The 23239-nt window shown below is 36.1% G+C and overlaps 1 long non-coding RNA gene across 1 annotated transcript; it reads right to left on the reverse strand.

Annotated features, from left to right (window-relative positions):
- Positions 1-399: 399 nt before the first annotated feature.
- On the reverse strand, positions 400-15502 carry LOC144379649 (uncharacterized). Its single transcript, XR_013442977.1, has 3 exons — positions 15444-15502; positions 3600-3746; positions 400-470 (listed from the first exon to the last, which is right to left on the reverse strand). It is a non-coding gene; the product is annotated as an uncharacterized LOC144379649 (long non-coding RNA).
- Between the last annotated feature and the right edge of the window lie 7737 nt (positions 15503-23239).

Consider the following 23239-nt stretch of genomic DNA (forward strand, 5'->3'; position numbering starts at 1 on the left):
ATTAATTAACCAAGGATCTGGTAAATGAATACTAAAAGCTAAATTGTTATCTATTTTTCACAAATTTCTCATTCTTCAAGTCAAATGCAAAGAATGATAGCAATTACTGTCTATTTTTCCATTTACTTTGAAATCGTGCCTTAATTCAAAAGTTATTTCTATATGGGGCACGCCTGGGTGGCTCAGCCAGTTGAGTGTCTGACTTTGGCTCAGATCATGATCTCAGGTCCTGGATTAAGCCCAGCATCTGGCTCTGTGCTCAGTGGGGAGTCTACTTGTCCCTCTCCCTCTGCCCCTCCCCCCACTCATGTTTTTTCTCTCTCTCAAATAAATACAATCTTTATAAAGTTATTTCTATATATATTCCCCATGGCTAACAGTGATACTTTTATATACTTACTTTAATGCAATAAGAGATGCAATTATCTTCATAGTGTTTGCAACACCTATGCCTTGGTCCATGCTTACATCTGAAATAAGACAAAAATAATAAATGATGTGTATGTGTGTAGATGTGCTTAACACTCTCTAACCAAAAAAGCAGAAAACAATACCTACTTGTTTCTAAATGCATGCATCTTTTGGTTTCTTAGGACATAAAAAAGCAAAGATAACAGATTTTTTTTTCTTTTCAGTTCACCATTTGACACAGTGCATAAAATATGTGACTGCAGTCAAAATACTTAAATGCAGAACAGAAAAAACATTGGTAAATATTTGTGACTAAATATGAAAAATATGTAATATATTATCTCTATACTCTGCCAAATCTTTTGGAAGCTTTAAGTTGCTTACTGTAGAGTATAACGGTCATAAGTCACCCATGAAGTCAGTACTTGAGCAACAATCATAACGAGAAAGTGCTCAGGTTACAGGAATTTATACTTAATTATATTTGAGAGAAAACATCTGGAAAAGAAACATGATACGGTATTAGAATTCAAAATTCAGTTTTTAAAATAAATAGAGTAATAGATCATGTGGGAATTCAAAAGTAGGTTATTTGTGATTTAAATGCAAACCACTTGGTCCTCTGGTGTTTAGTAAATGTTTCTGCTGGGGGGGCTACTGTTCAAGACACATAGATTTTTAATTATTTGGTATGCTGACTCCAGGACTATATTGAGGCGTAAAAAAGTAAGTAAAATATCTAACAGGGGTCTGGCTCTCCCCCTTTCTCTATGAAGTGTTCATGTTCCAAAATGAGTAGTCTTTGTAATTCTTGCAGACTGCAGTTAATTAATTATCTCATGGTTGGAACACATTAAGTTTCTTGTTTGTAACAATAATGTGTAGAGTGATATTCTGGCTCCACACCTCTTTAATTCCATTTGCAAACTGATTAGCAAAACCCTTTCGGAAATCCAATTCTGCACCACAGCTGGCATATACGTGTAGCCCTTCACAGACAAGGGGGACGGCAGGGATTCCTGCTGCCCGTAGCCCTTATGTCATCAGGATGATGGGACATATCTGGCCATGTGAAGTTGAGGGATTAAAGCTGGGACCTAAGAGAGGTAAATCAGAGAGGGGTGGCCATGTGTAAACCATCACTCTTCATACTTCTAAGTGTCCTCTTCAAAGGCATTCCTCAGCCAGTGCTACTGGAACTACACAGAAATCGTTAAACTCTCTTTGCTAGTGAAGTTCAATTCTGGTATCAGCTATACTGTCATTTAATCTTCCCTCAGTCTGTTATTAAAACTTCTCAAAACCTGGACTCCCCATCTCCTGTCTTATCTGCTCTGCTTATGTATTACCCTGCATCTGCTTCCACAGCAGTGGACTCACGGAGGCAAGTCTGACAAGTTCTGCCATGACCTGATTAGTTCTGATACCCAAGGCATGATTCACCCACATAGTACATTCTCTGCATTCCCGTCTCCGCATTCCCCTCTGATTCATGGTGACATGATTTCCATGAATAGGGATTCCTTGTCTCTTTTCTTCACTCAGGTGATCAGTAACTATTTTGAACTTGCTTAAGAATTAAGAAGTTCATTACCAATCTCACTAGTGGCTATTTACCCAAAAATTACAAAACACTAATTCAAACGGACATATGCATCTCTATGTTTATTGCAACATTATTTACAATAGCCAAATTATGGAAGCAGCCCATTTCAATCAATGAATGGATAAAGAAGAGGTGGTATACACACACACACACACACACACACACACACACACACACACACACAGTAATATTCAACCGTATTACTCATATGTGGAATTTAGGAAACAAATGAGCAAAGGGAAAAAAAAGAGAGAGAAACTAATCAAGAAACAGACTCTTAACTACAGAGAACAAACTGCTGATTATCAGAGGGGAGGTAGTTAGGGATATGGGTGAAACAGGTGATGGGGATTAAGGAGTGCACTTATCATGATAAAAAAAAAGGATATACATAAATTTTTTTAAAAAGTTTACTACCACAATTATTCCTGCCATCTGTTATTCCTTCCCTCCCTCTTACCTTCTGTATGTGCTGTATACTAAAATGAAGACAAAGTCTTTAAATACAGTAAAAATTTTGAGCACCTACTCTGTGCTCATGTACGTGAGGCAACTCACATGTTATTTCATTTAATGGACGCAACACTCCATAACAGAGATCATTAACCCAAGTTAACAAATGAGGACTTTAGGGTCCAGAGTGGTTAAATCACTTGCCCAAAGTCACAAAGCCAGCAGGGGTGAAATGAGAGTCTAAGGTCTGATGTATTGGCTTCAGCTTCCCATAACTGATCCCTAACTTTCTATATTGGCTATTCATTCAACACTCTCTAAAATATCACTACAAAGATTATTTTTATTAACTGATGTTCTAATTTTAAATCACTAAATTTTCTATTAATTATAGATGTATTTTAATATTATATAGAAGTATAATTCCTATACTTGAAATAGCCCAGTGATGGGTATTAAGGAGGGCACATATTGCGTGGAGCTCTGGATGTTATACGAAAACAATGGATCGTGGATCACTACATCAAAAACTAATGATGTATTGTATGGTGACTAACATAACAACAACAAAAAAAGGACAAAGTTAAAAAAAAAACCAAAAAAAACAAATACTATTTGTATGAAATTCAGACTTCTTTGTATAATATACAAATAAAGATGTTTTATTCCATTTCCAAAGCCCTGAAAATTTCTACTCTTACAAAAAACATTTATGTAAGGTTTGCTCCTTATTATTCCTCTATCTTCTTGAATGTGCCCCAGAACTTTTCTTTCTCCTTTCCACATTTGGAATATTTGATTAGCACATATTAACCTGTTTCCTAAAGTTCCCCATTCTAGCCTCCTACAACTGTGTCTAGTTTGACATAGAAAACTATTACAAGTTCATATAAATCTATTCTAAAGGCATATGTTGGTCTATAGTCCAGACAAAAATAATAAATAACACTGACTTGCCATTATGTGCCTTTTATAAAACTCTATGCACGTGTTTCTGGTAAAAAAAAAAAAAGATAGATATGATATATATGTATATCATTACTGAAAAGAAAATAAAACACCTTGGCAAAGTACAAATATCATATAAAACAGTAACACAGTGTGCTAAATATCAAGATAAAAAACTTACACTGAATCCACAAGTTTCCTGATTAGAGCAATTATATTCAATCTTCTTGGCTTTTCTTCATGTTTCTCTGTCTTTTGTTCCACTTTTGCATATGCTGCTTCTGGTGAATAAGAATGTGTGGGAATTTCTTCCTTCCCTACAATAAACCTAAAGAAAAGAGCACAATGTGAGGCATTTTCACCTTTAAAAAATAAAAGGAAAAAGACAATAAGGAAAAAAACCCATCCTGATTCTGTTAATATACAAATACATTTTGGAGAGTACCTTATCATTTGAAATAATGTTTTTCAAAATTTAAATAAAATCTTATCCTTTATAAGAAAATGCTGACAGCCATTTCTTTAATAATGCAATAAATTCTTCTATTAAGTTTTCTATTTTAGTTCCAGCATAGTTAACATACAGTGTTATATTAGTTTCAGGTGCATAATACACTGACTCAACATTATTCAGTGTTTATCAAGATAAGTGTAATCTCCTTCACCTATTTCACCCATCCCCCACCCACCTACCCTCTGGTAACCATCAGTGTGTTCTCTGTAGTTAAGAGTCTATTTCTTCGTTTGTCTCTCTCTCTCATTTTTTTTCCTTTGCTCATTTGTTTTGTTTCCTAAATTCCACATATGAGTAAAATAATACGGTATTTGTCCTTCTCTAGCTGGCTTATTTTGCTTAGCATTATACTCTTTAGCTCATCCATGTTGTTGCAAATGGCAAGATTTTATTCTTTTTTGTGGCTCAATATTCCATTGTGTGTATATGTGTATGTGTGTGTGTGTGTATAAAACCTCTTCTTTATCCTATTGATGGACACTTGGGCTGCTTCCATAATTTAGCTATTGTAAATAATGCTGCAATAACCAGAGGGTACACGTAGTGTCTCTGTGAATTAGTGTTTCTGTATTTTTTGGGTAAATACCCAGTACTGTGAGTACTAGGTTGTAGGGTAGTTCCATTTTCAACTTTCTGGGGAATCCCCATACTGTTTTCCAGCATGGCTGCATCAGTTTGCATTCCCACAAATAGTGCAAGAGGGTTCCTATTTCTCCACATCCTTGCCAACACCTGTTGTTTCCTGTGTTGTTGATTTTAGCCATTCTGCCAGGTGTGAGGTGATAGCTCATTGCAGTTTTGCTTTGCAGTTCCCTGATGATCACTGATGGTGAGTATCTTTTCATGTGTCCGTTGGACATCTGGATGTCTTCTTTGGAGAAATGTTCGTTCATCTTGTCTGCTCATTTTTAAATTGAATTAGTTGTTTTTCAGGCATCGAGTTATCGAAGTTCTTTATAATTCTGGATACTAACCCTTTATCAGATATGTCATTTGCAAATATCTTTTCCCATCCCATAGGCCGTCTTTTAGTTTTGTTGATTATTACCTTTGCTGTGCAGAAGCTTTTTATTTGATGTAGTCCCAATAGTTTTATTTTTGCTTTTGCTTCCCTTGCCTCAGGAGACATCTCTAGAAAAAAGTTGCTATGTCCGATATCAGAGAAGTTACTGCCTGTGCTCTCTTCTAGGATTTTTACGGTTTTATGTCTCACATTTAGGTCCTTAATCCATTTGGAATTTAGCTTTGTGTATGGTGTAAGCCAGTGGGCCAGTTTCATTCTTTTGCATGTTGCTGTCCACTTTTCTCAACACCATTTGTTGAAGAGGCTGTCTTTTTCCCACTGGATATTCTTTCCTGCTTTGTCGAAGATTAACTGACCATATAATTGTGAGTTTACCTCTGGTTTTCTATTCTGTTCCATTGATCTATGTGCCTATTTTTGTGCTGGTACCATGCTTGTTTTGATTACTAAAGCTTTGTAGTATAAGTTGAAGTCTGGAATTGTGACATCTCCAACTTTGCTTTTCTTTTTCAAAATTGCTCTGGCTATTCGGGGTCTTTGTGGTTCCATACAAATTTTAGGATTCTTTGTTCCAGTTCTGTGAAAAATGTTGGTATTTTGATAGGGATAACATTAAATCTGTAGATTGTATACATTTGTGTAGTATGGACACTTTTACAATATTTGTTCTTCCAATCCATGAGCACAGATTATCTTTCCACTTGTTTGTGTAGAAACAGCAACATCTTTTATCAATGTTTATAAATATTGTTTATAAATATATAAACTATATATAATATATATATATAAAATATAAACTATAAAACATTGATAAAAGATAATTTATATATTTTTACACAAGTCTTTCACCTCCTTGGTTAAGTTTATTCCTAGATATTTTATTACCTTTGGTGCAATTGTAAATGGAATTGCTTTCTTAATTTCTCTTTCTGTTGCTTATTAGTATATAAAAATACCATGAATTTCTATATGTTGATTTGGTATCATGCAATCTTACTGAATTCAATAGTTCTAATAGCTTTTTGGTGGAGTCTTTAAGGTTTTCCATATATAGTATCATGTCATCTGCACATAGAAAAAGTTTTACTTCTTCCTTCCTCTTTTCTGATCACTGTGGCTAGGACTTCCAGTACTACGTTAAATATGAGTGGTGAGAGTGGACATCCTTGTCTTGTTCCTGACCTTAGGGGAAATGCTCTCGGTTTTTCACCATTGAATATTATGTTAGCTGTGGGTTTTTCATTTATGGCTTTTATTATGTTGAGGTGTTCCCTCTAATCCCACTTTGCTGAGCGTTTTTATCATGAATGGATGTTTTATATTCTAAAATGCTTTTTCTGCATCCATTAAAATGATCATTTGGTTTTTATTCCTTCTTTTATTGATGTGATGAATCACATTGATTGACTTGTGAATACTGAACCACCCTTGCACCCCAGGAATAAATTCCACTTGATTCTGGTGAATGAATTTTTAATGTATTGTTGGGTTCAGTTTGCTAGTATTTTGTTGAAAATTTTTGCATCTATGTTCAGAAAGAGATATTGGCCTGTATTTCTCTTTTTTTGTAGTGTCTTTATCTAGCTTTGGTATCAGGGTAATGTTGGCTTCATAGAATAAATTAAGAAGTTTTCCTTTTCTATTTTTTGGAATAGTTTGAGAACAGGTGTTAACTCTTCTTTAAATGTTTGGTAAATCCCCTTGTGAAACCATCTGGTCCTGGACTTTTGTTTGCTGGGACATAGGTTAACATTCTCCTACAATCTTTTTGATTTCTGTGCTTCGGTTGTTACTTCTCCCCTTTCATTTCTAATTTTATTTACTTGAGTCCTCTCTCTCTTTTTATGAATCTGGCTAAAGGCTTATGATTTTGTTGATTTTTCAAGGAACTGGCTCCTGGTTTCACTGATTTGTTCTATTGTTTTTTTAGTTTCTACTTTATTTCTGCTCTAATCTTTATTATTTCCTACCTTCTACTGGCTTGTGGCTTTGTTTGTTGTTCTTTCTCTAGTTCCTTTAGATGTAAGGTTAGATTGGTTGTTTATTTAGGATTTTTCTTGCTTCTTTGAGGTAGGCCTATATTGCTATAAACTTCCCTCTTAGAACAGCTTTTGCTATATCCCAGATTTTGGACTATTGTGTTTGCATTTTCATTTCTCTCCATGTATTTTTTATTTCCTCTTTGATTTCTTGATTTACTCATTCATTGTTTAGTAGTATGTTATTTAACCTCCATGTATTTATGTGCTTTCCATGTTTTTTCTTGTGCTTGATTTCTAGTTTCATACCATTGTGGTCAGAAAAGATGTATTTTTTTTTTTTTTAAAGATTTTATTTATTTATTTGAGAGAGAGAGCACATGAGAGGGGGGAGGGTCAGAGGGAGAAGCAGACTCCCTGCTGAGCAGGGAGCCCGATGCGGGACTCGATCCTGGGACTCCAGGATCATGACCTGAGCCGAAGGCAGTCGCTTAACCAACTGAGCCACCCAGGCGCCCAAGATGTATTTTTATAACTTCAATTTTTCTGAATTTGTTGAGACTTGTTTTGTGGCCTAATATGTGATCTATTCTGGAGAATGCTCCATGTACATTTGAAAAGAATGTGTATTCTGCTGTCTTAGGATGGAATGTTCTGACTATATCTGTTAGATCCATCTGGGCCAATATGTCATTCAAAACCACTGTTTCTTTGTTGATTTTGTTTGAATGATCTGTCTATTGATGTAAGTGAAGTGTTGAAGTACCCTACTATTATTGTATTACTATTGATCATTTTCTTTATGTTTGTTATTAACTGCTTTATGTATTTATTTGGGTGCTCCCAAGTTGGATTCATAAATATTTACAATTTTTATATCTTCTTGTTGGATTGTATTGTTTATGATCATACAGTGTCCTTTGTCCCTTTTTACAGTCCTTGTATGAAAGTCTATTTTGTCGATATAACTTGCTACTCAGGCTACCTTTTCACTTCCATTTGCATGATAGATGTTTCTCTATCCCTTCACTTTCAGTCTGCATATGTCCTTAGGTCTGAAATGAGTCTCTGGCAGGCAGCATGTAGATGGGTCTTGCTTTTTTATCCATTCTGTCATCATGTGCCATGATTGGAGCATTTAGTCCATGTACATTCAAAGTAATTATTGATATGTATGTATTTATTGCCATTTTGTTACTTGACTTATGGTTATTTTGATAGTTCCTCTCTGTTCCTTTCTTCTCTTGCTCTCTTCTTTCATGATTTGTTGGCTTTCTTTAGCAAAATATTTGGATTCCTTATTGTTTTTTTAAATTTATTACTGTTTTTTAAAAATTTTTTTTATTGTTATGTTAATCCCCATACATTACATCATTAGTTTTAGATATAGTGTTCCATGATTCATTGTTTGTGCATAACACCCAGTGCTCCATGCAGAACGTGCCCTCCTCAATACCCATCACCAGGCTAACCCATCCTCCCACCCCCCTCCCCTCTAGAACCCTCAGTTTGTTTTTCAGAGTCCATCGTCTCTCAGGGTTCTTCTCCCCCTCCGATTTCTCCCCCTTCATTCTTCCCCTCCTGCTACATTTTTCTTCTTTTTTTCTTTCTTAACATATATTGCATTATTTGTTTCAGAGGTACAGATCTGAGATTCAACAGTCTTGCACAATTCACAGCGCTTACCAGAACACATACCCTCCCCAGTGTCCATCACCCAGTCATCCCCATCCCTCCCACCCCACCCCCCACGCCAGCAACCCTCAGTTTGTTTCCTGAGATTAAGAATTCCTCATATCAGTGAGGTCATATGATACATGTCTTTCTCTCTTTGACTTATTTCGCTCAGCATAATACCCTCCAGTTCCATCCACGTCGTTGCAAATGGCAAGATCTCATTCAATTTATTACTGTTTTTGACTTGTAGTTACCGTTAGGTTTATATATAACATCTTCCGCATATAGCACTCTATGTTCAGCTAATGGTTGCTTAATTTTACTCCTCTCCTCTCCACATTTCAGATATTTGGTATCATATTTTACATCTTTTTATTTTGTGCTTCTCTTGACTGATTTTTATAGATATAGTTATTTTTTTGTTGTTTTTGTACTTCCTGTTTTTTCTTACTCTTACTTATGATTTTTGTTTTCCTCTTACAAAGCCCCCCTTAGCATTTCTTGTAGGGCTGGTTTAGTGGTCATGAATTCTTTTAACTTTTGTTTGTCTGGGAAATTCCTTCTAATCTGAATGACGGCCTTGCTGGATAGAATATTCTTGGCTTCCAATTTTTCCCTTTGAGCACTTTCAATATATCATACCAGTCCCTTCTGGTCTGCAACGTTTCTGCTGAAAAATCAGCTGATAGCCTTATGGGGTTTCCTGTATATGTAACCATCTTTTTTTTTTTTTTTACAATCTTTAAAATTCTTTCCTGGCGCACCTGGGTGGCTCGGTCGTTAAGTGTCAGCCTTTGGCTCAGGTCATGATCCCAGGATCCTGGGATTGAGCCCTGCATCGGGCTCCCTGCCTGGCGGGAAGCCTTCTTCTCCCTCTCCTACTCCCCCTGCTTGTGTTCCTGCTCTCGCTATCTCTCTCTGTGTGTCAAATAAATAAAATCTTTAAATAAAATAAAATAAAATTCTTCGTTTATCACTATTTTTTACCATTTTAATTACTATGTGTCTTGGTGTGTACCTCCTTAGGTTGAATCCTAACAGGGGGATTTCTGTGCCTCTGAATCAGGATCTCTGTTTCCCTCCCATGATGTGGGAAGTTTTCAGCTATTACTTCTTCAAATACATTTTCTGTCCCCCTTTCTCTCTTATGCTTGAGGGAGTCACTGAATTTTCTAAGTCTATTCTCATTATGTAGTATTTATTTGTCTCTCACCTGTTCAGCTTGATTGCTTTCCATTACTCTATCCTCCAGGTCACTTACAGGCTCCTCTGCTTCCTGTAGCCTACTGTTTATTTATTCCATCTATTGTATTTTTAATTTCATTTATCGAGTTCTTCACCTCTGATACGTTATTTTTTATCTCTCTCTCTTTTTTAAAGAGTTTATTTATTTATTTGTTTGACAGAGAGAGACACAGCAAGAGAGGGAACACAAGCAGGGGGAGTGGGAGAGGGAGAAGCAGGCTTCCTGCCAAGCAGGGAGCCCGATGCAGGGCTCGATCCCAGGACCCTGGGATCATGACCTGAGCTGAAGGCAGGCACTTAATGACTGAGCCATCCAGGCACCCATTTTTTATCTCTTTGTCAAGAGTTTCACTGATGTCCTCCACCCTTTTCTGAAGTCCACTATCTTTATGAGCATTACTTTAAATTCTTTATCAAACATCTTACTTTTTTCTGTTTCACTTAATCTCCTGCTGTGATTTTGTCCTGTTTTTTCATTTGGGACATATTCCTCTGTTTCCTCATTTTGTCTATCTGTGTCAGTTTCTCTTTGTTAGGAAAGTCAGCTACACCTTCTGCTCTTGAAAGTAATGGCTTCATGAAGAAGAGGTCCTGTACTGCTCTGCAGTATAGTGTCCCCTGTTCACCAGAACCTGGCACTTCAGGGGAATCTCCTGTTTGTGTTGCTTGTGTTGTGTCTGAGTCGCTTTTTCTTTCAGTCCAGACATCTTCATTGACTCTGTATCTGTTGTGGGCTTTGCTTGCTTTCTGTGGTGTTAGTGAGACACAGGCTGCGAGCTCTGAGAAGACATCAGGTGAGCTAAGGGCTGAGGTCAGCATGCTTGGAGTGTGCCAGTCCTCAGGAGAACACATGGGCAAGGCACACTGCTAGCAGGTTAGGTAGCAAGTGTCTGCGCAGTGCTGCCCACAGGTGGCCCTGTGTTTATGCTGGGCAGCAGGGGAGGAAAATGGTGCCTGCCACCTCCTTTGTTCCCAGAGAAGTCCCCTAACACACTCAAAATCAGTATAAACATATCTTCCTCTTGTTTGTCCCAGGCACTATGCAAACTGTCATTTCTATGTTGCCTCTCTATGGGCTGCTGTATCTTTAAAGGCAGGATCCAGCTATCACTCACTCTCCCATCTTGCCCGGTGCTGAGTCAGCTGACTTTTTAAGCTCCAGACTCCAAATCCTGTGATTTATACAAACTCATGGAATTCAGCCCCTCTGGTTTTCAATGCCAGATGTTATGGTTTGGGATCCCTAGTGTGAGAGACTGTTTTCTTTCCCCTCTCTACACCTGTAGCTTCCTCCCTCCTGTGGGCAGCTCCCAACCACTGTTTCTACCCTTGGTAACCTCTCAGATGCAGCTTTTTTTTCTTTAAAGAGTTCATTTATTTATTTGAGAGAGAAAAAGAGAGAGGGAAAGCACAGAGGGAGAATGAGAGGGAGAAGCAAACTCCCCACTGAGCAGAGAGCCCGACATGGCACTTGATCCCAGGACCCTGAGATCATGACCTGAGCTGAAGGCAGACACTTAACTGACTGAGCCACCCAGGCACCCCCTCAGATGCAGCTTCTTTACATTTAGTTGTGGAGTTTGTTCTGCCCATCTTTGGATTGCCCTCTAGCGTATTTACATCGATGTGAGTGATATCTAGTTGTCAACATGGGATGGGGTGAACTTAGGGTCCTGCTACTCCACCATCTTCCCAAGCTTCCCAACAATGCACGTATTTTAAAATCAAATTAACCAAGTAAAATACAGCATAACACTTTTATGATGCACCCTTTTAACTTAAGTTACCACTTTTTAAAGATATTACACACCTTGAAGTTTTTTCAAACAAAAAAGCAGGTGAAATATTTACTTGGGTCTACTAGTTGATCAAAAAATTCTATTTTTTTGTCTAAATTCTACTAATAGTTACAATTGAATGAGGTTCTCATTTTTCAGTATAAAGTTATATCTCATGTCACTTTGAGTCATAAAATAGCTGCAATGCAATATTAGGTCATATAAAGATATTCAGGGAAATGGAGGAAACTAAAGACTGAGAATCATAAAATGGTCAAGATTCCATGCATTCTCACATAATTTCATTAGAAAACCTTAAGCTCAATATTATTCTAATCTAGTTATTTCTCTTCTGAAAAACCTAATATCTGGGAGAAGACACTATTCTTATCTCATCAAAACTGGAGTATTTTTTTCCCAGACAATGCGAAAGAAAAGAAAGAAAAGAAAAGAAAAGAAAAGGAAAGGAAAAAAGAGTTGCTACCATTAGATATCATTCAATCAGTATCCTTTACTAGTTTTCCATTTTTGCTGTTTGTACCTTCACTATGAGTCATTGCTCTTATAAAGAATAACTAAGCTTTCTTAAGAGAACTCTACCTGCTGAACTTTCAGAAAATACCATAAAATGCAGACAAAAACAAGGGATCAGTAATACTACACTAAGGTTCTGGAACATGGGACCTATGACAAATAGAATAAGAAAATGTAAACACTCAGAAAAGAGAGGTGAAACAAGCTATTACTATCAACAAGTGTATCCCATCTCATTCGGACAAACTTGGTAAAATATCTAGCTTATTAAATCATAAAGGGCATGTAATGAGATTGTCACAAGGTGGCAGCTGTGCAGTCTCAGTAGCTGTTATTCCAAAAGAATTTGGTTCTTAATCATGGGTGTGCATGGAGAGTTCAAGGTCTGTACTACTGTTCTTTATAAACAAGACAAAAACTATGTTAGAACAGATAAAATCATCTCTCTCACACTGTTCATTACACTGTTTCTCTTTTGGCCAGGACTGACCATCTCAGATTAGAGGTCACTTCCTTGGAGAAACTGTCCCCGCCCAAGCTGCAGTGAGTTAGCAATCCTTCCCTTGTGCTATCAAAGCCCAATGAGTCCCCAATAGCAGAAGCACCTTATTAGTAGTTTGCATCCCCCATTAAACTGTGGGTCTGTGAGACTCTATACATCTTTTGCTATTACACCCCAGGGACTGGCACATAGTAAAAATTTAATTAATACATACTGAATGATCAAATATAGTAATAATGAGCATTTTCTGAACATTTACTATATGACAGGACAGTACAGAGGATTAAATCATTTAATCCTCATAGCAACACTACGAAGTAAGTAGGTGCCATCATTTCCGTGAGAGTTAGCATGAAAAAGCATTTGACCACATCCAAAAACAATTACTTGGACCCAAAAAACTGTCTGACTCTAAAGCCTGGGCTCTTAATCACTAAGCTGCCTATACACTTCTAAGTATTAAACTATGTTGATGCAGGTTTGGTATACCATAAGGCTCCTGAACTGGTTCCCAGCCTTTGACTCTATCCTTGACTCTATCTGTTCTCATAACTTCTACTAACTTAGCAAGAATTAATAACCATTTTTTTCCAGAATATTTTCCTATAATACAGAGTAAATTCTAAGTGCAAATAGTTATCCAGCCCCTTATTTTGAGTGGATTTGACGAAGAGACACAAAAATATCGGATACATTTTGAGTTTCTGTAAGGATTCTGGGAGCCTATGGAGAGACACGGGAAAAGGCAAAGTTTTCTCTTTAGGAAAACCAACTTTTGGTTTTGTTATAAACTTTTGACATAACATAGAATCTTCACATTCAATGCAACAACAACAAAAAGTTATTTTCTGAAATGTTTCATGATCTTTCAATGAAAAATATAATATGAAAAAATTACCGCTGTGTATTATGACTTAGTTACTGTTACCACAGAGTTTCCACAACCAAAGATACTCTTATTCACACAGGGGACTCAATTTGTCCCCTCCCAAACTAGCTTCCTTGCACACCATCTGATTTTCTGTTAATAGCACCTTTTTTCATGTACTTAGGTTTTCAAAACTTGGCTCGTAGCAAGGATTGGAGGGAAAGAGGAAGAAGGAAAATATCAATCAGTAGGTCTTCATTTCCTTCGACACCAGTCTCAACTTTGCCTCTTTCTCTTTAATCCTCCACTGTCGCCAAATCCCAGTCCTTATCACTTCATCTTTCTTCCTTCTGATTCTCTCTTTCACAATGTCTGTCCCAAATACTGTGGCCAGACTAATCTTTCTGAAACAATGTCAACTACCCTGCTCAAAACCCTTTAGTGGCTCTCTACTGCCCATCTTATCAAATTCAAATTTGTCTTCTTTTTTTTCTGTTTAGGTCTTCCAAAATCTGGCCCTGCTCTGACCATCATTTAAAAAATCAAAAAACCCCACAAAACCTTATGATCCCTAAAATAAGCTTTTCATACCAATTAAGTTGATTTTCCCACTCTTACCTCATATTTCATGTTTATAATGTTCATACTTTTGCTAACATTATTCACTTCTACCCAGAAGGTTCCTCCTCTTCCCTTCTAGTTCTCTAAAGCTATCCTTCAAGTGCAGTTTAAGGCTTATCCCCATAAGAATAATAATAACAGTAATAGCCAACGTTTCTTGAGCACTATGTGCCATGCACAGTTCTAAACACTTTTCATGCATTAACTCATTTGATCCTCAAAATAACCTAAAAAAGACAGTCATATGAAATCTTCTAGCATACCGAAGGCTACCCTAATTTTTCCCTCCTATATTTATAATAAATACTCCACACCTAATCTTCACTAAGCATCTACTATATGTACTTAGGAGAATAAAAGAGGCAACATTTATAATACAAACTGGAAGAGCATTAGGTTTCAAGTAAGTATATGCAGTCACTGTGTGACATTAAATTAGTTAAGTATTCTAAGCCTCACGTCACATGGGCATAAAAATACCCATCTCACAGAACTGCTGTGAAAATTTTCTAATCTATGTGAAAATGCTTGGTGAACTGTAAAATACAATGGAAGTGCTGCCAACCAACTTTTCTACACTATCTACTACTATCGGCCAATAACTATGGCAAGAGATGGCATACAGGGTGAAAAGCAGATTCTAGTGACTCTAGTGAAGCTTATGATTCAAAATGTGTCTGACATGAGCCCTGTCCTAATGAAGCCCATAATGTGGTACCACACAATTCAATATTTAATTTTGCAGTAATTATTCACATGTAGCTTTGTTTTTCCAATGCTCCTTGAAGAGAGAGTTCTTCTAATTCTTTCCTAACACCCAGTGATATGAGGCACACAATAGGTCCCAAAAGCAGTTGTTGATTTTTTTTTTTTTCAAAGATTTCACTTATTCATTTGACAGAGAGAGACACAGTGAGAGAGGGAACACAAGCAGGGGGAGTGGGAGAGGGAGAAGCAGGCTTCCCGCTGAGCAGGGAGCCCGATGTGGGGCTTGATCCCAGAACCCTGGGATCACGACCTGAGCCGAAGGCAGACGCTTAACGACTGAGCCACCCAGGCACCTCCAAAAACAGTTGTTGATTGACTGATTTTTAGGGGGAAAGAAATCCAATAAATTAGACTCTTTTAATAAAATATCGTAAAAGTGACTGTGACTCCTGCAATTATTTTGGGCTAGAAAACTGAGTCGATAAACATCTATTGTAATTATGCACAATAATATTACTTTTTGAAAAAGTTAACTTGCAAATTCTCTCTTAACATAAGGTAAATAAACTACTTACCTAAGAGCAGAGAATGTAAATCCTTTCAAACCATCTTTGCACCTAAAACAATAAAAATTATGATAAAGTAACAATTTTTGAGATATAAAGTAGTATATTAAGTAGCTATTAAAATTTATTCTGAAACAGATGACTTATTTTTAAAATTTTTTTATTTTTTCAAAGATTTTATTTATTTATTTGACAGAGAGAGAGAGACAGCGAGAGAGGGAACACAAGCAGGGGGAGAGGGAGAGGGAGAAGCAGGCTTCCCGCCGAGCAGGGAGCCCGATGTGGGGCTCAATCCCAGGACCCTGGGATCGACCTGAGCCGAAGGCAGATGCTTAACGACTGAGCCACCCAGGCGCCCCTGAAACAGATTACTTTTAAAAGGTGAAACTTTTAGGACAGTGATCTGAGCAGTACAAATGCAACAAACAAGCAAGCCATCTTACACAGGATGATTAAAATTTCCTATGTCAAATTAACATAATTTAAGGCTCAACTCTCCTATTTGCAGGTGGAAGAGAGTTTTAAGTATATCTTCTAAGGGCTCCATGTGGACTTAAAATGAAGGCTCAGAGTGGAATATTCATTTTACCCAATCCCTGGGGGAGCAAATTGTTGAGAAGAAAAGGCCACATACACCTGCTGGGTATTATGAATAGATCAATTCAAGGTCCTGACTTCTCCCTACTTATTAATTCAGTGAATGCAGAGCAATGTAGAGCTGGCAGGCACAAAAAGGCTTCAAGTTTAGTTCAACAGTTTTAACTTTTGAGTAAGCCCAATCAGAATGGATAACATAGCAACAGGAACAGAGTGGGGGTAAGGGGAGGGCACAGAGGCAGGAGTTCAAATAATATTTATTGAGTATTTACTATTGCTGGGCATTGTTTTGGGCACTTTATATGTGTTGTCTCATTTAATTATATCACACCTCTATGAATAAGTATTTCTCTATTCTATAGCTGGGCAGAGGCCCCCTCCCCCAAAACGGGCAACTTCCAAGAGGTCACAAAATAAATAATAGTCGGAATTCAGGAAAAAAAAGTTCCTCTGACTTAAAAACTGTGGTTTTCTCTTATACCTCCTTCTGAAATAGTGTATTCCTTTTAACTGGGGGAAGGTTCAAACTGCATGACAATTAAAAAAAGATTCTCAGATCTGCAAAAAATATTTAAACAAGATTTTAAAATGGGGACATTACTATACTAGTCTTAATGGCCTGCTTTATAGGTATGATCAAGTTACTAAAGAATTGTTGTATATCTAGTATCAGAATCCTTTGGAGAAACTATAGAGATTGGTGATACAATGATGCTCAAATGTATGTTAATTTTAGACACTGGATATTCTTGGATAAAAAGTACAGCCTCAAATCTAATTGGGCAACTCTCTCAGTATACCTTTTATATGAAAGGTCACAAAGGAAATGCATAAAAATATAAGAAGTCCTTCTGAACAAGTCTAAATGTAGATATTTTTACTGGGGACACACAGAATCTCAGAAAAGAATTTAATTCGTGTGCATAGATCTTTTAAAACACTTAAGAATTCATTTTAATTAAGAAACATGATCTACTTTGCGATATTGTTAACAGTGAGAAATGTAATCACAGAATTTAGCTAACATACTACATAATTACTCATCCCACACAGAATGAGGGTAAAGGCAAAAGAATTCATATGTTAAGCTAAAAATATGCATGAGAAAATTATAGCATTAACATTCTTAAACTTATCTTTTTTCCATCTGAAGTGTTTCTCAGTAATTTAAAACCCATAATTGGGCAATTTCTAGATAGGTGGGGTGGTGAGCGGGTTAGGCTAGGCGTCTACTGACTGGAAAACAGAAAGCAGCAGATTGATTAAAGATTATATACAAGTGGGAACAAATTTTGGCTTTAGTATGTTATTGTTAAGAGATAGCCATTTATCTTTGTGCAATGCTGAATAGATAAAGGATTCTGACAACTTGGTCTAGTCAGGATTGCATATTTGTGACCTTAAACAATAAATCTAATTGCAGACCAAACATCAAAAAGTAGCTTTCAAATAAAAAAGGGCATGTACAAATGAATTTGCAATTTCATTATGATGGAAGTTTGGTTCTTTCAGCAGAACCCTGTGGGAAGCACTTCATATTGATAAAGTCTTAGCCTGAATTCAAAAGGGGCTATTCTTCTTTCCATTCATGTGTATAAGGTCTGTTAAGGTAATTGAGGGTCAGATGTCTATGTCAAAAGAACAAAAAAGTAATTATTCCCCTAAAAAGAATCTTTAAAATAATAATATCGCCCTGCATTTTGATACCAAGAGTATTGTCTGAGCCTTAGCCTAACTATGAAACACTATCGTAATCTGAGTTAAATGTAAAAAGTATGGTATGCACAGAAAGATTTATACAGAACAGACCCCATTAGAAGGGGCCTCACTATTTAACAGATCCAGTTATTATAATGCAAATCAAATTACTTTCTACATTCACGTCTTAAGGCTCACTGATTTCCTCAACAAATACTGACTGAATGCCTACTATGTGTAAGCACTAGTTTCAGATCTAAGGAGGTAACAGCGGACAATACAGAATCTCTGTTTCCATACAGGTGACATTCTGGGCCAGGGAAAGGTACGAGGAAAACAAGTAAATATATCTGGTGGTGATAAGTGCTATGGCAAAACACGACGCAGGGGAAGAGGAGAAACAGATGTGGTCGGGCCTTCTTATCTTAGGTAGTGTAATCCGGAAGGGCCTCTCCAAGAAGGTGAAATTTGATGATGTGATCAGAAGCCTTACAGGATGGAGGGAAGAGTATCTGATTGAAGGAAGAGCAAGCACAAAGCTCCTGACTAGGAGTTTTCGTGGCACTGAAGGAGAACAGCAAAGTAGATTACTGTAGCTGGAACAAAAGAGGGGAGGGAAGCCGTGGTAGGAAAGGAGGTCACAGTCACAGTGGAGGAGGGAAGGAGTGGTCCAAAGTTCTTGGTAGGGCCCTTTAGGCATGGTAAAAAAAAAACCAAAACAAAGCCTCAGCAGAAGAGTGACAAAGACCTGTCTTAAATTTTAAGATAATCTTTGGTTGCTCATTGGAAAACAAACCACAGGAAGGCAAGGTTAACAGCAAAGAGGCGAGGGGTGCCTGGGTGGCTCAGGCGGTTAAGCGTCTGCCTTCAGCTCAGGTCATGATCTCAGGTCCTGGGATGGAGCCCCAGCTCCCAGCTCAGCGGGGAGTCTGCTTCTCCCTCTCCCTCTGCCTCTCCCTCTGTTTGTGCTCTGTCTCTCTCTGTCTCTCAAATGAATAAAATCTTAAAAAAAAAAAAAAAAACCAGCAAAGAGGTGAATTAGGAGGGGAAAGACGATTGTGGCTTGACTAGGTCATTAAGTGGTAGAGGTAGAGAAAAGTGGTAAGACTCCAAAGGTATTTCAAAAATAGAGTTGGTGGAATTCCTTGATGGTACAAGAGAAAGAGAAAATTTACAAATTATTAAAATATTTTTGATTTGAGCAAGCAAAAGGATAAAACGTCCATTTACTGAAGTGAGGAAGACTACGGGAAGAACAGGTTTGAGGAGAAAATCAGTTTTATTTCGGACATGGTAAGTTTGAGATGACTGTTACCTACAAATGGAAATGTTAATGAAACAAGTGGCTGCTGTACAGGTTTGGGGGTCAAGGAAGAGGGGTGATTCATCTATAAGTAGAACTTAAATCCACAGTACAATCATCTAGGAAATAAGTGCCAATAGAGAAAATACCCAGGGACTGAGTGTATTTTATTTCTCTATTATTTTATAGTGCAGAAAATCTGTTCCATAGGAAAAAAACAAAAAACAAAGTCATTTCTCTTCCTAAAGAAATTGTTCTCTAATACAAAGTCTCATTTTTATTTTTGAGCGTGCATAAATATAATGCCTATAACTCATGTACACACAGACTTTTCTATTAGCCTATAAATGGCATAAATATCTAGTAAGAGTCAATCGTAGTTACTGAATCTCTACATTTGCAAGGTTATGTGCAAGGTTCAGGAAAGAGGAGGAGGAAAAAGTGCAGCACCATATCAAACAACTTAGGTGATACACAACTTATTAGAGAGGTTCAGGCTGGAATTATACACTGTGGAGAAGAAAGTATAAAGTTTAATACTGTTATTAGAATAATATACTTGGTCAAATGCCAATGAGAGGGGGAACGCACAAACACAATTTTTTTTTAAATTGTAAGTGTAAATGATAGTTAAAAAAAAAACAAAACAATTTGCCCACAAAGATTCTTTGTCTCACGCTTAATTTCCATGAAATTATTTCCAGGAGATACTTTTATTTTTATTACCAAATTACGCCAGCAGATGTCACTAGTAAACCATTTTTTGAAGAGTTTGTAGCTCTGTGAGGTGATTTATCATTTTTTGCATGTTTTCCCTTAAAAACACATTTACTGACATTTGAAATGTTAATCTTAGCTACATTGCATTAAATTCCCACAAGTAAATATCGTCATATTAGACTTTTAATTACAGCTGATGTTCATTCCTATCATTCTACACAGTTATGAAATCTTTAAGAACACCCCACCATTTGACACCAACATAAAATCTGATATGTACATGTGCTATATCATTATGGTCTCTATTAAGCTGAAAACAATGAAAACTATTTTGTTTCCCACTTTTTTTATTTGGTAAACATAATGGAATATAAAAGATGTAGTACTCAATAAATCTTTAAAATATTTCTTGAAGGCAGTGCATGCTACAGTGGAAAAGACTCTTGATTTGAATGATTCACAGTCATAACTTCACTACCAACCTGGAGTAAATCATTTAACTTTAGGGTTCAATTTTGTTGTCTGTTAAACAAGAGCCTGGAAGTAAATTACCTTCATAATTGACTGACTGAATGTCTTCTAATTCTGAAATTCTACCAATTATTTTATCATTTTATTTACTGCTAGTGTTATTAGAAATCACAATAGAAAAATAGAATGAATTATTCTGTCACTAGTAACATAAACAAAAAATTGATCTCACCATCGAGAATAAAAAAATTTTTTAAAAACCATACAAAAAACCCCCCTGAATTTGCCTTGAGATTACTGGCCTGCTACTAATATTATTACATTTGCTTATTGTTTTGTAATACTTACTGATGTGGAACTTATTCCTGCAAAGGTTCAAAGGGAACCTTTTCTTTTTTAACTTTAAGATTACAAGACCAACTATTGGATTAGTCTGCTATAGAAAGACCTGATAAGAAACACCATCAAATAAAAGAAGGAATTCTATAGATATAATCTCAATAATGATTAAATGTTACATTATTATCTATATTAAATATCAATGCTGAAATATAATTAATGAGAAAACGTAAAAATGTTGTTTATATACATATGAAAAAGTGGTCAAAAAGAAATATCTGAAACCCTTGATAGTAGGCTACCTAATGAAGTCGAATGGGTTAAGATGCATGAAAAGAACATAACCTTTTACTCTCTATTTATATATTACTAAAAAAATTTTTACAAGTATATATTTATATATTGTGTAGTTTCATTTAAAACATCAATACTTGAGTACTTAGGAACAGATTAAACAGTGCAAATTATTCATCTCTATTTCACCCCCACAATGGCAGAGAATGTAAACTCAAAGTAGTCAACTTCACTGTTGTAAAAGTTTTGTAAAATTACTAACTAAAGTAGATAGTTTAGATTAAAATTTTCAGAAACTATATCCCCAATCAACATGGATGATTAGGTGACTACAAGGATTAAAAAAAGAAAGAAAGAAAGAAACATGCATTAAGTATCAATTTCAGAGTTCTGTCCATTTTTAATCACTGAATTGATTAAAAGGAAACTCAAATATTGATTAAATATTACATCATCTATCTTTATTCGCTCAACAGTCATTTCTTTATTGGGCAGCTAATACACAGAAAACACTGTATTGCTTATTTCTTGAGGAAGGGAAAGATAAATTATATGCCATCTCTGACCATTAAAAAAAGGTATATGCAAAGCTCTGTGTTTGGTTCTCATAAGAATAAAAATAACCTTGACTAAAAGTTATAACCTTGACTACAAGTTATGACACAAAATTTCTTGTATCAGTAGTGCTTCTCAAGAGTTTAATTACTCTACCGTGCTTTATATTTATAATTCAGCTTCAAATTTCTTTGTCCAGTCTTTTTCTTCATTTATCTTCTTAAATTATTTGATTTGAGAAAAGCAGTACATGCAAAACCATAATTAACGATGCTAAAAGACTGGCAATAAATAGAGATGAATTAGATTTAAAATAGTTGAGTACATTGATAAGCCTTAAAATATTCTGTTCTGTTGATTATATTGTAATCACCTAAGTCACCTAAGTCAGTATCAAAAACAAGTTACATTATTATATGTGAACAAAATTATTTAAAACAGAAAATGCTTAAAGTTCAGGCATATAGAAGGTATAAAAAGAATGACATATAAAGTTAATTATAAATAATAGTTACAGATAATAGCTGAATCAAAATCAAAGTTTTGATTTGTCTAATTATTACTGGTATTAAAAACATAAATATATTTGGAGTGAATATGACTGAAAAGTTTAATGTGAAAGTTAAAAAAGGAACCAGAATGCCTATTTAAATGCTTCAAATTTGTGACTCATTGTTGTATTTATTATAAAGAAAACTCATGCAATTTTATATAGTTTTTTTTTTTAAATGAAAGAAAAAGTCCATGATTTTACTGAAATGTTTTAATACACTTGGGCACCCTGGGTGGCTCAGCGGGTTAAGCATCCAACTCTTGATTTCAGCTTGGGTCATCAGGGTTGTGAGATCGAGGCCTGCGGGCAGGCTCCTCGCTGGGCATGGAGCCTGCTTAAAATTCTCTCTGGCCCTCTGCCCCTCCCAGCCACCCCACCCCCGCCCCCGCTCATGCACACTCGCATGCGTTCTCTCTCTCTCTCAAAAAAAAAAAAAAAAAGTTTTAGTACAGCATTGGAAGATCTTAAAATCATATATCCTAAACCAATACAGCATTGAAAATGACATATTCCTGAATCTAGTTGACTTCTAAAAAAGGAAGGTTATAGTATATCCATAAGTTGATTAATATATTTATGTTAGAGACTGAGCAGCCCTGGTATATTCTTATTTCTCTGGCTCCCTTTTCTGGCTAGATATATGCCAAGTCTAGCCCATTCAGCAGAGTTGGACAGGATTAATGTATTTGGTGGTTTCCTAATGTTAATGAAAATGCCAATGTTTCCACAAGGGATGTGCAAGTTCTGGGATTAGGCTGCTCTTGAGGCCATCTGCATCATCTTTGTTGAACTCAACTTAAAGTTAAATTTTTCTTATTTTGTTTTGAAAACTCACATAAAAGAATAAACCACTTTTTCTAATTAATTTTCCTAATCCATTTTCAAGTGTAGAAACTCATCTAAGTACTCAGTTATAAATTAGTAACTGAAACTTGATCAACAACTATAGAATTTTGGTTGACACCTGTTTATCATAAGAATAACAAAAAAAGATCGACATGGAATTAATTCCAGCCTTTTGTTTTCGTTTTGTTTAAAAAAACAAACAAACAAAAAAACACTTCACTGTCTTAATCACATAGCATGCTCCAATAGCTTAAATCAACAATTTCAATTTACTACTCAGAACTTGGGGTGCTCAATTAAAATACATTCATTGCTTACATACACACAAGAGACTTTTTCTCTTAGATCTAATATTATTTGACTAATAGACTGAGAGAGCTCAGTTTCAGTCTGCATATGGCACTGTATATGAGAAAGCAAAATAACTAA

Source organism: Halichoerus grypus, chromosome 12 (genome assembly GCF_964656455.1).
Source record: "Halichoerus grypus chromosome 12, mHalGry1.hap1.1, whole genome shotgun sequence".
In the NCBI taxonomy this organism is placed as follows: Eukaryota; Metazoa; Chordata; class Mammalia; order Carnivora; family Phocidae; genus Halichoerus; species Halichoerus grypus.